Genomic DNA, 14,686 nt, shown 5'->3' with positions numbered 1-14,686 from the left:
ACAGAAAATCCGGAGCCGGAGTCCCTAAGGCGGTTTGACGTTGTAGTCAACACCGGCAACTCCTGCGGCGCACCTGAACCCAAGCTGTATCGACTCCGTCTTTCCCTTGGACCCTTCAGCTGCGAAGAGAGGGGGGGTCTGCTGCATGGGCAACAGCAGACCCTCCATATCACCCTGCCCAGGCTCTGTAGCTTCAGCGTCATCACAAGATGTCGATTCAACACGGGAGGAGACAGATACCATGTCACTCCCGAGTCGGACTGCACAGCCATTCTCGGCGGTGCAGATAGACTCTTAGGAAGCTACACCATCGTCTCTCGAGACGGACGGCTGCCGACGAGATATGTACTTGAACAGAGTATCCTAATTCTACCCTTCTATCTCTTATGACATTGACATCACTCATTGAACTGCACTTATTCACACAATATAACACAATACATTGCAGCAATTATTGATTTAAATATATTTATACAAAATAAAGAATAAGAAAAATAAAATGCTGTATTTTGTCTTCATTTATTCTCGGACACTCTTTTCTTTATATAGATCCAAATTCCGGATTTGTGTAATTTTGCTTCTCCCTGAGGTACTTCTTTTATTATTACTTGTGGGTCAAGCTTGCTAGTGATTAATTGTTCCAATTTTTGTTTTTAAAAAGAGTATCTCTCTTCGTTTTTTGCAAGATAATTTCACTGGATACAGAATTCTAGGGTGTTTTATTTTTTTACTTTCAATACTTAACTATATCACTGGACTTTCTTCTTGCTTGCATGACTTCTGAAGAGAAGTCTGATGTAATTCTTAATTCTTATTTCCCTGTGGTTAAATTTTTATTTTGCCTTGGTTATCCACAAGATTCTCTCTTTGTTTCTCGTCTTATGAAATCTGAATATGATATGCTAAGTTGGTGTGTGTGTGTGCATGTGTGTGTATTTTGTATTTATTTCAAGCTCTTTTTACACGTTGGAGCTAAAAGTAGAGATTCATGTGTTCTGTTAACTCAATTTCAAGTGGGAATGATAAAAATAGTAAATGCTGCTATGTGCTAGGCATTAATAGATATAGATATATATGTATATGTATGTGTAAAGAGATTTATTTAAATCTTATAACTCAATTATATAGTGATTACCCCCATTTCACAAATATAAAAAATAAAGCCCAAAGAGAGAGGTTCAGCGACTTGCCCAAGTCCACAAAGTTAAATAACTGACAGAGACTGAATTCAAATGTAGGCAGTCAAATATTATAATTGGTGCTGTATAATCACTGTTTTATTGCCTATACAAATACACAAGCAGTTTCTAGTTCTACACCAGAACTAGAAACTGTGCCTGAGTAGCAGTCACAAGTCAGACTTCTAAGGAATTATTGGCACAGTTGGTACATCTGAGATTCACTCAAGCACCAGAAAATGGGTTAATGTGTGACCATCCTTGATAGGTGCCCTCCCCACTCCTGAAGGGCTAAGAAACAACCTTATCACAAGAGTTATAAAACCCAGAGTCAAAAAAGCATGCAACAAACCTCTTAATGCCTTTACTAATTTACTATCCAAGCCCAAACTTTGCTTAGCGTCCTTTCTAATGAGCACTAACATTTTTGGTCTGCCAACTTCTCACAAAGTTATTGTTTCATTGCCCAAAAAAGCATAAAAAGTGCCTACTTTAATCACTTCTCTGAGCCTCGTTTATGATCTGAGCATCATACTGTGATTTTCCCACATGCACGTATTAAATTCCTTGTTTTTTTTTTCCTCCTGCTAATCTAGATTGCATCCATTTTATTATTTTATAGTTAGTCTAGTCAAAAGAACTAAGGAAAGATATAATGGGGAAATTTTTCCTGTTCCCCAAGAAGCTCATGCGTTTAAAACACACATAAATGATTAAATCAATTTAATAGGACACATCACATATTCTCAGCAAGAAGCCAGAGAATATCATCTAAATATAACATTTCAAGAAATTGGATATAAATTAAACCAGAGTGAAATGTGGAATAATCAGGTGAGGAGAATAAGGAACCTGCTTGAAAATGAGTGTTGGGACTAAGGGTAAAACTCAAGGACCACACTAAAGGATTTTCACAGTAGAGTTTAGGTAACAGTGCTGACGCGGGTAGAGCGGAAGTCAAAATCTAGGTTTCTGAAATCCAGGTTGTACTCCAAACCTGTGTGCCTTATGGGCAGGGTCTTATCATCCCAGAGGGCTGATGCCCAGAGCATGTTTTTCTAACTCCCATGAAATTGGTTTTGCTGCAATTTCCTAAGATAATGACATAGCCCAAGACCTACAAATCAGGATGTAGGTAGCTGCACAGTATGGGAAAGGCAGGGAGTGGGATACAAATATTGGGTCTGTTGAAATCTTTTGCAACTGAATCTTTAACAGTTGTTCTAAGCACACTGGTTTGAGTAGATTCTGAGCCCTGCTCTACAGTGTACTTACATTTTTCCACATATGTACTATAAACAACATTCATGTTAATATTTGGCCTTCCCGTGAATGAATGTAGTCTGTTAAGGGCAATATCACATTATTAACTTTAGGCTTCTATGGTAATCTTGGAAGACAAAATAACTTGGAAGACTTCTCTAGGCCTGCACATCCTACTTAGTACAGACTACAAAATCCATAAACAGATTGAAAATTTTTAGAAGGTTGCCTTCTTTTCCTTATGCCTGTGCAAGATTAAGTTTCTTTGACAAAATCCACATCAATGCCAAATGCTATGCAATCACAAACCTTTTCCTACAGAGGCAACAGGCTGATTTAGGAGTTTAAAAAGAGGGCCCAATATGTGAGATCCTAACAAATATCTGTTTTTTGTACCTAAGCAGTTAATATCCAAAATTTATAAAGAACTCATAACTCAACACCAAAAAAAAAAAATCCAATTTAAAAATGGGCAGAGGACATAAAAATGGCCAATAGACATATGAAAAGATGCTCAATGTTACTAATTGTAATTGTCAGAAAAATGCAAATTAAAATGACAATGAAATATCATCTCGCACCTCTCAGATGGCTATCATTAATACATCAGTAAACAACAAGTGGTGGAGAGGATGTGAAGAAAAGGTTGGAATGCAGACTGGTGCAGCCACTGTGAAAAACAGTATAGAGGTTCCTCAAAAAGTTAAAAATTGGGGGAGGGGTGACATCAGAGGAATCACAGCATGAGAAATCCCTTTTGTTTCTCTCCTTGAAGTTTCAACAATTTGAACAGCTATAATGCAGCAGAGGATTCCTTACTCAATGCACAGACACGTCTGAGAGATCCATACATAGAAACATCTAAAGGTGGGCAACGTAGGGAGGTGGGAAGAGAAAAGAGCTGAGATGGGCCACAGAGGCCCCCTTATAGCTCAGAGCTCAGAGCCTGGGAACTCACTGAGGGGAGGAATCTAGTTGCTGCTGGCACTCCCCTGGGCCAGGAGAACACAGAGATTCAGTGAGCATTCCTTCAGGAATGGGCCCAGCGACCTGTGCAGGGAGGAAGCACCGATCTGTAGCCACGGTTGTCTGGCAATCTGCATCCCTGACAGAAATAAAGCCATGAGCCTGGCTGCCTCCCGTCACCCTCCCACAGCTAGCAGCGGGCTCCAGAAGCTATAGCAATGAGTTTTAGGTTGAAGAGCACATTATCTGCAAACCCAAAAACTAGTACTACAGAAATAGTTTTTCACTGAGTGATAGGGGCACTCTGCAGCTAATTCCCGGGGTTGGCTGGAGACACAGAGGAGACATCACAGAGGTCTGCCAGTTGCCATTCCTGGGAGATCAAACCAACAAAGGAAGTGGACAAATTCTCCCAGCTCACTCCATCTCCCACATATTGCAGCTGCACTGCTGGCAGCGCTTTCGGCTCCAGGAGACAGCACTGGGATTTCACAGACTTGGAACCTCATTGTCCACAGAGGAGATGCCCACCTTCCATAGGAACATAGGCCATTTCATAAAACCATGCAGAGATTTAGAAAGCCAGAAGAGTACAAAATAAAAAAATTAGGTGATTCAGCGCCACCTACTGGAAAACAATAGAAAGACCTCATCAATCTGCTAGCGAAGTGCCACTCACATATAAAATACCTACACAGAGAATGAATTCATCAAATATCATGAATAACTAGTAAAACGAGGCAGCTCAGAAAGAAAATGGAAAATCTCCATAAAGTAAATTTAAATATATGGAAATATGTTACTTAAATGACAGAGAATTAAAGGCTCCAATTCTGAAAATACTCAACAAAATGCAAAAAAAAACACAAGTAGGTAGTTTAATGAATTCATAAACAAAGCAATAAACAAAACACATAATTTACCAAAGAGATTGAAACTTTTAAAAAGAAGCAAATAAAAGTTCTGTACATGAAGAACTCAGTAAAAGATAAAGAATAAATTAGCGAGTATAGAAAATAGAACTGACCAGATGGAGGAAAGAACTAGTGATATAGAAGATAAAAGTCTAGAAATGATGCAGAGGGAAGGAGAGAGAGAGACTTGAGCATTTAAAAAAATGAAAGAACTCTACAAGAGCTATCTGATTCCACCAGAAAGAGAAATACAAGAATAATAGGCATAGCAGAAGAAGAAGAGACGGAGAAGGAAATGAAAAGCCTATTCAAGCAAAAAGTTGATGAGAACTTCCAAAACCCGTGGAAAGAGTTGAATCCTCAAATTCAACACACAAACAAAACATCTAATCACCTTAATCTGAGAAGGCCTTTTCCATGGCACATTTTATTAAAATAGTCAAAAATTAATGACAAAGAAAGGCTTCTCAAGGCAGCCAGGAAAAAGAATAAAGTAACCTATAAAAGAAAGTCCATTAGGTTATTGGACTTCTCAGGAGAAACCCTACAAGCTAGAAAAGAATGGACCCAAATAATGAATTACTGAAAGAAGGAAATTACCAGCCAAGAATAACATATCCAGCAAAGTTATCCTTTAGATATAAGGGAGAAATAAAAAAAAAAAATTCAGTCATACAGAAGCCGAGGAAATATACAGTCAAAAGAGCTCCATTTCAGAAAATACTAAAGGGGGTTATTCTACATGAAACAAAGAATTACAGGTCCCAAAATTATGAGTAAGATAACAAACTCATAGCATAAATAGGAGTAATTTGGGGAGGAGGTAAAGGTCTGAATTTGCAAAGGGGGATGGAGATTAGATACATTCAAAAGAAAAAAAATAGTTTATATGAAACTTTTGTTTTCATAAACCTAATGGTAACCACACACAAAAATCACATTGCTTAAACAAATAGGAGACAGGAAATAAATATGGAATACCACCAAACAAAAACAACAGACAGAAACACACAAAGGAAAAGAACCAATGGAGGCACAAAGCTACCAGAAAACAAAGGATGAAATCTAAGGAGGCAATACTTCCTAACACATTTTATGAGATCAACATGACCCTGACACCAGACCCTGACAAGTACAATACAAGAAAAGAAAACTAAAGACCAATATCTGATAGATACAGATGCAAAGGCCTAACCAATATACTAGCAAATCAAATACAACAATACATTAAAAAATAATGAATCATGGTCATGTGGGATTCACTCAGGGGGCACAAGGATGGTTCAACATATGCAAATCAATCAATGTAATACAACACAGTAACAAAATAAAGGATAAAATTCATATGATCTTATCAATAGATGCATAAAAACATTCGATAAAATACAGCATTCATTTATAATAAAAACACTCAATAAAATGGGTGTAGAAAGAAAGTACCGCCACATAGTAAAGGCCATATATAAAAAACACACAGATAATATCATGCTCAATGCTGAAAAACTGAAAGCTTTTCTTCTAAGATCAGGAAAGAGATAAGGATGTCCACTCTCACCACTCTTATTCAACTCAGTACTGGAAGTCCTAGTCAGAGGATTCAGGCAAGAGAAAGAAATAAAAGGCACCTGGACTTGAAAACAGGAAGTAAAAGTGTCACTTTTTGCAGATGATATGATTTTGCTTATAGAAAACCCTAAAGACTCCACCAAAAAACTATGAGAAACAATAAACACAGTAAAGTTGCAGGATATAAAATCAATGTACAAAAATCACTGCTTTCCTGTATACTAATAATGAAATTTCATAAAAAGAAATAAAAAATATTCCTTTTGCAATTGCAAGAAAACAGATAAAATACCTAGGAATAAACATTTAAAAATATATGAAACACCTATATACTGAAAACTACAAAGCATCATTAAAAGACTTTAAAAAAAACACAATGAAATGGAGAGGTATTTTTTGTTTTAACTATGTTGCAAGAATCAACATAGTTAAAATGTCCATATTATCCAAAGCAATATGCAGTTTTTTGTTTTTTGTTGTTTTTTTTTTAACTGTGTGGTTGCCTCTCACTTGCGCCCACAACTGGGGACCTGACGTGCAACCTAGTAATGTGCCCTGACTGGGAATCGAACCAGCGACACTTGGCTCGCAGGCCGACGCTCAATCCACTGAGCCACAGCAGCCAAGGCGCAATATGCAGATTTATGCAATACCCACCAAAATTTCCATGACATTTTTTAAGGAACTAGAACAAATAAAATCATCAGATTTGCTTGGAACCACAAAAGACCCCAAATAGCCAAAGTGATCCGGAAAAAAAAAGAACAAAGCTCTAGGTATCACACTATCTAACTTAAAATTATACTACAAAGGGATGATAACAAAAACATTATATTATTGGCAGAAAAACAGACACACAGAACCAATGGAACAAAATGGAAAGTGTAGAAATAAAACCGCATGTATATGTACAAATAATTTTGGACAAAGGAGCCAAAAATATACAATGAAGAAAAGAAAGCCTTTTAAATAAATTATGGTGAAAAAATTTGAAAGCCACATGCAAAAGAACAAAATTAGACTACAGTTTACTCCCATATACAATAGTAACTCAAAATCCATCAAAGCTCTGAATACAAGATCTGAAACAATAAATTACATAGAAAAAACCATAGGTACTAGACTTATTGACTTAGTCTTAGAGAAGATATTATGCATTCAACCTCAAAGGCAAGGGAAGAAAAGACAAATATAAATGAATGGAACTGTATCAAACTAAAAAGCTTCTTGAGAGCCAAAGAAACTAACAACAACAAAAAGAGAACCAACCTAAAGAGAGAAGATAACAAAGCTGCAAATAACAGCTTTGACAAGGGTTTAATATCCAAAATATATATATAAAGAACTCATACAACTCAACACAAAACAACCACCCAATTAAAAAATGGACAGAGGACCTGAACAGACACTTTTCCTAAGACATACAAATGGCCAAAAAATATATGAAAACATGCTCATCTTCACTACCTATTAGGAAAATGAAAATCAAAACTATAATAAGATACCATCTCACACCTGCTAGAATGGCTATTATCAACAAGACAAGTAATAATGAGTGCTGCAGAGGTAGAGAAAAGGGAACCCTCATTCACTCTTGGTAGGAATTTAAACTGGTACAGTCACTATGGAAAACAGTATGTGGTTTCTCAAAAATTGTGAATAGAGTTACCATGTTATCCAGCAATCCCTCTTCTGGATATCTACCAAAAAAATTGGAATACATTAATTCATGAAGATATATGTACTCCTATATTCATTCCTGCATTATTCATGGTGGCCAAGACATGGAAACAACTGAACTGTCCTTCACTAGATGCTTGGTTAAAGATGTTGTACATATATACAATGGAATACTACTCAGCCACAGATAAGATGAAATACTGCCATTTGTGACAATATGGATGGTAGTTGAGAACATCAAGCTAAACTAAGTAAGTCAGACCGAAAAAGTTAATAACCATATGATTTCACTCATATGTGGGATATAAAACTGAAAGCAACAAATAAGAAATACAGACAAAGAAAAACTCATAGACACAGACAACAACATGTTAGTTACCAGAAGAAGGAGGTTTGAGGGTAGTAAAGGGTGAAGGGGATCAAATATATGATGACAAAGATTATTTAATTTTGGGTGGTAGATACACAATGCAACATACAGATCATGCATCACAGAAATATACACTTGAGACCTATATAATCTTAAACAATATCACTTCAATAAATTTAATGACAAACCTTAACCAGATCATTTTACATTTATAAATTTTACATTTAATTATCCAAAACAATTTTTAAAATTCTAATTCCTTAATATTTGTTAAAAGCATTGAATGCATGAAACTTTATATGAAAAAAAAAAAAAAGAAACAGCATTGTGACTCAGCAATTCCTCTCTGAGTATATATCCTAAGAAACCCAAAACACTAATTCAAAAGAATATATGTACCCCTATATTCATTACAGCATTATTTACAATAGCCGAGCTATGGAAGTGACCCAGGTGTGTAACAACAGACAAAGGGATAAAAAAACTCTGACACAAATAGACAATGGAACATTAGTGAGCCAAAGAAAAAGAAGGAAAGCTTATCATTTGCAACATCAGGGATGGACCTAGAAGGTATTATGTTAAGTGAAGTAAGTCAGAGAGAGATAAATATCCCATGATTTCACTTATTGATGGAATCTAAAGAGCAATATAAACAAACAAAATTATCAGCAAGACAAGTAGGAAACCCACTGTATGAGAAAACATTTTTTGCTAGTGATACTTCTGGCAAGGGTTTAATCTCCAAAATATACAAAGAACTAATACAATTCAACTCCAGGTAGACAAACAACCCAATTAAGAAATGGGCAAAAAACCTGAATAGACACTTCTCCAAAGAGGACATACAGAGCATCCATAAATATATGAAAAAAAATGCCCAATATCACTAATCAGAGAGATGCAAATTAAAACCTCAATGAGCTATCACCTTACACGTGTCAGAATGGCTACCATTAATAAGTATCAAATGTTGACAAGATTGTGGAGAAAAGGAAACCCTAATGCTCTGTTGGTGAGTAGGCAGATTGGGGCAGCCACTGTGAAAAATAATATGGAGTGTCCTTAAAAAACTAAAAATTGATCCAGTAACTCCATTTCTGGGAATATACCCCAAGGATCCCAAAACACCAATAGAAAAAATATACATATCTCTATGTTTATAGCAGTGCTATGTATAATAGCCAAGATTTGGAAACAGCCTAAGTGCCCATCAGTAGAGGAGTGGTTTAAAAAACTGTGGTACATGGAATACTATGCAGCAGTAAAAAAGAAGCAGCTCATACATTTTGCAATAGCATGAATGGACCTGGAGAAAATTATGCTGAGTGAATTAAAGCCAGTCAGAGAAAGAAAAATACTGTATGATCTCACTTATATGAAGAATCTAATGAACATAATAAATCAACAAACCAAATAGTAATAGAAGTTTAGATACATAAAGGAGACTAATAACTGCCAGAAAAGAGGTGGGGTAAAGGATGAAAGATGTGAAATGATTAACTAAAGAACATTTATGCACAACTCATGGACATGGACAACAATAAGGGGACTGGCTTGGGGAGGGGAAAGTAGAGCTAGGTGTGGAGGTGGGGAAAGGGAGAAAAAGTGGGAACAGCTGTAACAGCACAAACAATAAAACTAAAACAAAAAACCAGAAGCAGATTTATAGACATAGAGAATAGACTGATGGTTGCCAAAGTTAATAAGTGAGGGGGACTGAGTTAAAAAGGTGAAGGGATTAAGAAGTACAGATTGGTAGTTACAAAATAGTCATGGAGTGTAAAGTACAGCATAGTAAATATAGCCAATAATAGTGTAAATAACTATGTATGGTGCCAGTTGGTACTGGAAATATCAGTGTAACTACTTTGTAAAGTATATGAGTTTCTAACCACTATGCTGCACACCTGAAACTAATACGAATTAATATTGAATGTAAACTGTAATTGAAAAAAATATTAAAAAGGGAAGAACTTAACAAAATAATTGGAAAATACTTTCCTAAAATTCACATTTTCAATGTGATTTTAAAGGAAATTAAATGTATATAAAAAGATAAGTTATGGGGAAAAAACTGAAAAGAGAAATAATCACTGGTAAAAAATAATGAGCATTAGGAAAAAAACTAATTGAAGTTATGCCAACAATACTTAATGAAAACAGTGAAGACTGGCTTGATAAATTATTTCAGAATATAGAGGAAAAAAAGATTAAAATTATGAGCAAAAAAATATCTTTTCCTAAACTGAAAAACATTCTCAATAAAGTATTCTATCTTTTCACAAACTGTAAACTTAAGTTTTTAAATAAAAAGTATTATGAAAAGTAGAATAATAAAATAATATAAAACCAAATTTGCATGAATAATGAATAACACTCAACTATTCTCAGAATTTTTTTGATATAGTTGTGAAGATTACATGACATAATGTGTCTAATGGACTTATTCAGGCATCTGGTACATAAGCACTTAACAAATGATGAATTAACTTATTATAATAAAAATTATTATCAACCCACAGAAAAGGAGAAACTATTTACAACAAATATATCTAGCAAGGACTTATTTTCAGAATATACAAATTAATAATGAAAAGCAAATGACCCATTAAAAGTAAGCAAGAAGACTGCTACAAAAAATTCATAAGAAAAGATGAATGAATGGCCAGTAAGCAACATAGAAAGTTACTGAATACCATTAGGCATCAGAGAAATGTAAATTAGGACCATAAAGACATAAAACTGCATGTACTCATGAATAACTAAACTAAAAGGACTGATAGAAACAATTTTTAGGGAGTCTATGGGAGGGTAAAAGAGAAAAATGACTTTGGAAAATTTGTTTTGCAATCTCCTATAAAATTAAATATGCATCTATTCTATGACCACATAATTCTATTCCTAGATATATTTCTAAGAAAAATAAAAGTATATGCCTACAAAAATGAGTCATAAAATCATGCTTATAGCAACTTAATTCACAATAGAAAAACAAAATAACCTCAAAACAATAAATAAACATATTTTAGTATATTTGTACAATAGAATACTACTCAATAATAAAAAAGGAAGAAACACAACAACATGGATGAATTTGAAGGCATACTAGGGAGAAGTATAAAATCACAAAATATAAATAAACTCAAGGGCAAAAAAAATGGTAAAATCACAGCTATAACAGAATAAGTAATGGAAATAACCACATATTAGGAGAAGATAAAACAATCAAATTATGTATAAAACACTAATTATTGATAAGACTGGTTTAATACTCTTTGCATGATAAGTTTCAAGAAATGAGGCATTGTCTCAACTTTGTTCACCCTTGTATAATCATTGCCAATTACAAAATAGTCAATAGATATCTATTGAATAAACAGACATACCAATAAATGAGTATTCTCTCACCTTAATTGATTAAACAGGGAAAAGCAACACATTCATCATGATAGCAAAACACAAATGAAAGCAATAACTTCATATATTTATCAGAGATGTAACTAGCAAAAATCAAAACTTTTTTAAAGATTAGTTGTTTTTAACTTTTCAGGGAAATAGTAACCCCATACCCAGCTGCTATGAATTAAAATTAGCAAAGCCACCTGGGTGGGAGATATAGAAACATTAATGTTAAATGTTCAACTATTCTTTCATAGTAAAATAACGTTTCCATGTATCTTCCCTAGAAAATGTTCAAGTATAGGCACAAAAGCATAAATATAAGAATATCCCTATAACATTGTAAATAGTAACCAAAGAAAGAAGAAAAATTACTAATGACAACTGACATGTCCATTCACATGGACCTAAATAACATGACATTCACCCTATGGATGCTATGTGTGTAGCAGTACTCAGCCCACATGAAGGGGGTACCTTGAGTACCCAGCTTGGGTGATAGAGAGGCTATCCCACTGGACTCTACATGACACCTACAACATTAGGCCATACTACCAACACATGGAGTCAAAGCAGTTCCACCCAATACACATAAACAAACATAGGGAGGCTGCCAAAAATAGTAGACAAAAAAACATGGCCCAAATGAAAGAACAATGAAAATTCCGGAAAGAGAACTAAACAAAATGGAGATAAGCAATCTTTTAGATGCAGAGTTCAAAACACTGGTTATAAGGATGCTCAACAAACTCAGTAAGGACCTCAACAATATAAAAAAGATCCAGTCAGAAATAAATGATACACTAATTAAAGTAAAAAACAATTTAGAAAGAAACAACAATAGAGTGAATAAAGCCAAGAATCATATCAATGATTTTGAACATAAAGAAGCAAAAAACAACCAGTCAGAACAAGAAAAAAAAAAAAGAATTAAAAAAAATGAGGTTAGGATAAGCAGCCTCTAGGACAACTTCAAGCCTTCCAACATTTGCATCACAGGGGTTCCAGAAGGAGAAGAGAAAGAGCAATAAATGGAAAATCTATTTGAAAAAATAATGAAAGAAAACTTCCCTAACTTGGTGAAGGAAATAAACATACAAGTCCAGGAAACACAGAGAGTCCCAAACAAGATGGATGCAAAGAGGCCCACTCTAAGACACATCATAATAAAAATGCCAAAGGTTAAAAATAAAGAGAGAATCTTAAAAGCAAGAAGAGAAAAGAATTTAGTTACCAACAGGGGAGTTCCCATAGACTGTCAGCTTATTTCTCAAAAGAGACCTTGCAGGCTAGAAGGGACTGGCAAAAAATATTCAAAGTCATGAAAAGCAGGGACCTACAACCAAGATTGCTCTATCCAGCAAAGCTATCATTTAGAATTAAAGGGCAGATAAAGATCTTCCCAAACAAGAAAAAGTAAAGGAGTTCATCATCACCAAACCATTATTATATGAAGTGTTAAAGGGATTCATTTTTTAAAAAGATTAAAACTATGAACAATAAAATGCCAATAAATACATATCTATCAACAATTTAATCTAAAAAAACAAAAAATAAAACTAGAAGAACAGAGACAGAATCTTGGACACAGAGCATTTTTATGGTTGTCAATGGGAGGGGAGAAATGAATGAAAATGTGAGAGGATTAAGAAGTACAAATAGGTACTTAACAAATAGCCATGGGGATGTAAAGTACAGTATAGAAAATGGAGTAGCCAAAGAACTTATACGCATGACCCATGGACATGAACAATGGTGTGGGGATTGCCTGAGAAAGTGGGAGTTGCTAGGTGGAGGTGGTCAAAGGGGGAAAAACCAGGATGACTGTAATAGCATAATCAATAAAATATAATAATAAAACATTTTTTAAATTAAAAGAAGTAAAATGGAAAAATAAATAACTTAATGTGAAGACAGGAAGATTTCTAAGATATATTAATCAAAGGAGTAAAAGTTGCATAAACAATAAAATGAAATATGTATTTCTTTATCAGTATATGTCTGTTTTTAAATACAGATTCCTGAAATATATTACCCATAGATTGTCATCATACTGCATTCCATACTGTTATATTTAAAATAAGATGTATGTTTAATATGCATAATCAGACCTAACACATTTACCTTAGAGATAAAACCTCTAAGGAAAGAGAAAATTTGATTAGTGATGAATCTACATTGTTCACTCCGCTCACATTTAATTTTGACTCTTTAAATATCCTTTGCTTAATAAAATGCTTTAAAATTATTCCATAGTTTACAGAGCTTAGATATGAATTCTACAAGTGAGTAGCATTTAGGGCTGTCAAATATAGAGGAAATATCTATGTAAATGAGCAGAATTTTCTGCTTTTCAAGTTGTAAAAATTACTTTGCAATCATTATCTTGTCTGATCATATACATATTTATTTCCTATGAAATGATTTTAATACATTTTCATAAATGATTGGAATTGAGAAGTCTGTATGATACTTGTACATATATGGACATGAAAAGTTAGTTGATTTATCTGAATTTTTATGCAGTTTTTTTGATAGGAGTCCTTTTCCTCTTTTTGGTTTCATTCAATTGAAAATAGTTTAATTCACTGAGAATTATAGTCCAATTTGTACTACCCATTGTACATGTATGTTTTTAAAGCGACATATGTGAGGTGCTCTATTTAACTGAGCACAAAGTGTCCTGTTGCTGAACATTGACTTAATCTTAGGATATCAGGGGTGTAAAAGTAAAGAACCAGGCAAACCTAAATAGTCAGACTGTTGAATGCTTTAATTTACCTGCAGCTAACCCACCAAGTGGGACACCCTATTTGTTGAGAAATGCTGTGCCAAGGATATCACATTTAATGACTTTGGCAAGAAGAATGATTTTCATCAGCTGTAACAAACAAGTTCCTCATCTCCAACCTCACCATCTGTCCTCCTGGTTTCCACCCAGAATTCGATACATGGGCTCAATTGAACAGGTTTTGGGCTGCCTAAGGTCACTGCACAATCAACCTTAACAGATGGCATCACAGCGAACATCTAAACTGTAGCAGTGGCCAAAAGCAGAGGATAATCCTCATTGCCGAGGAAGAATGCCCTCTGTGCATGCCGCCCTGATGTTCTGATTCTACTAAACATTTCCTGTGAAAATAAGGCTCCATAGTCTTTATATTAATAACTTAAGTGGATCAGTCTTTGCACTAATTTTCTCAGGCGTATTTTATCTTAAACCTTGTTTTTTGTATTTTCATTGTTTCGGTATAATTAGATACAGTAATACTCAGATAATATCTACTATTAATAACCATCAGAATATTCTATATGTATTTGAAAGGGAAAATAGGCCAGGCATTAAG

This window comes from Furipterus horrens, unplaced genomic scaffold (assembly GCF_987537825.1).
Source record: "Furipterus horrens unplaced genomic scaffold, mFurHor1.1.pri manual_scaffold_3, whole genome shotgun sequence".
In the NCBI taxonomy this organism is placed as follows: Eukaryota; Metazoa; Chordata; class Mammalia; order Chiroptera; family Furipteridae; genus Furipterus; species Furipterus horrens.
Note: the sequence above shows the minus strand (reverse complement) of the source record.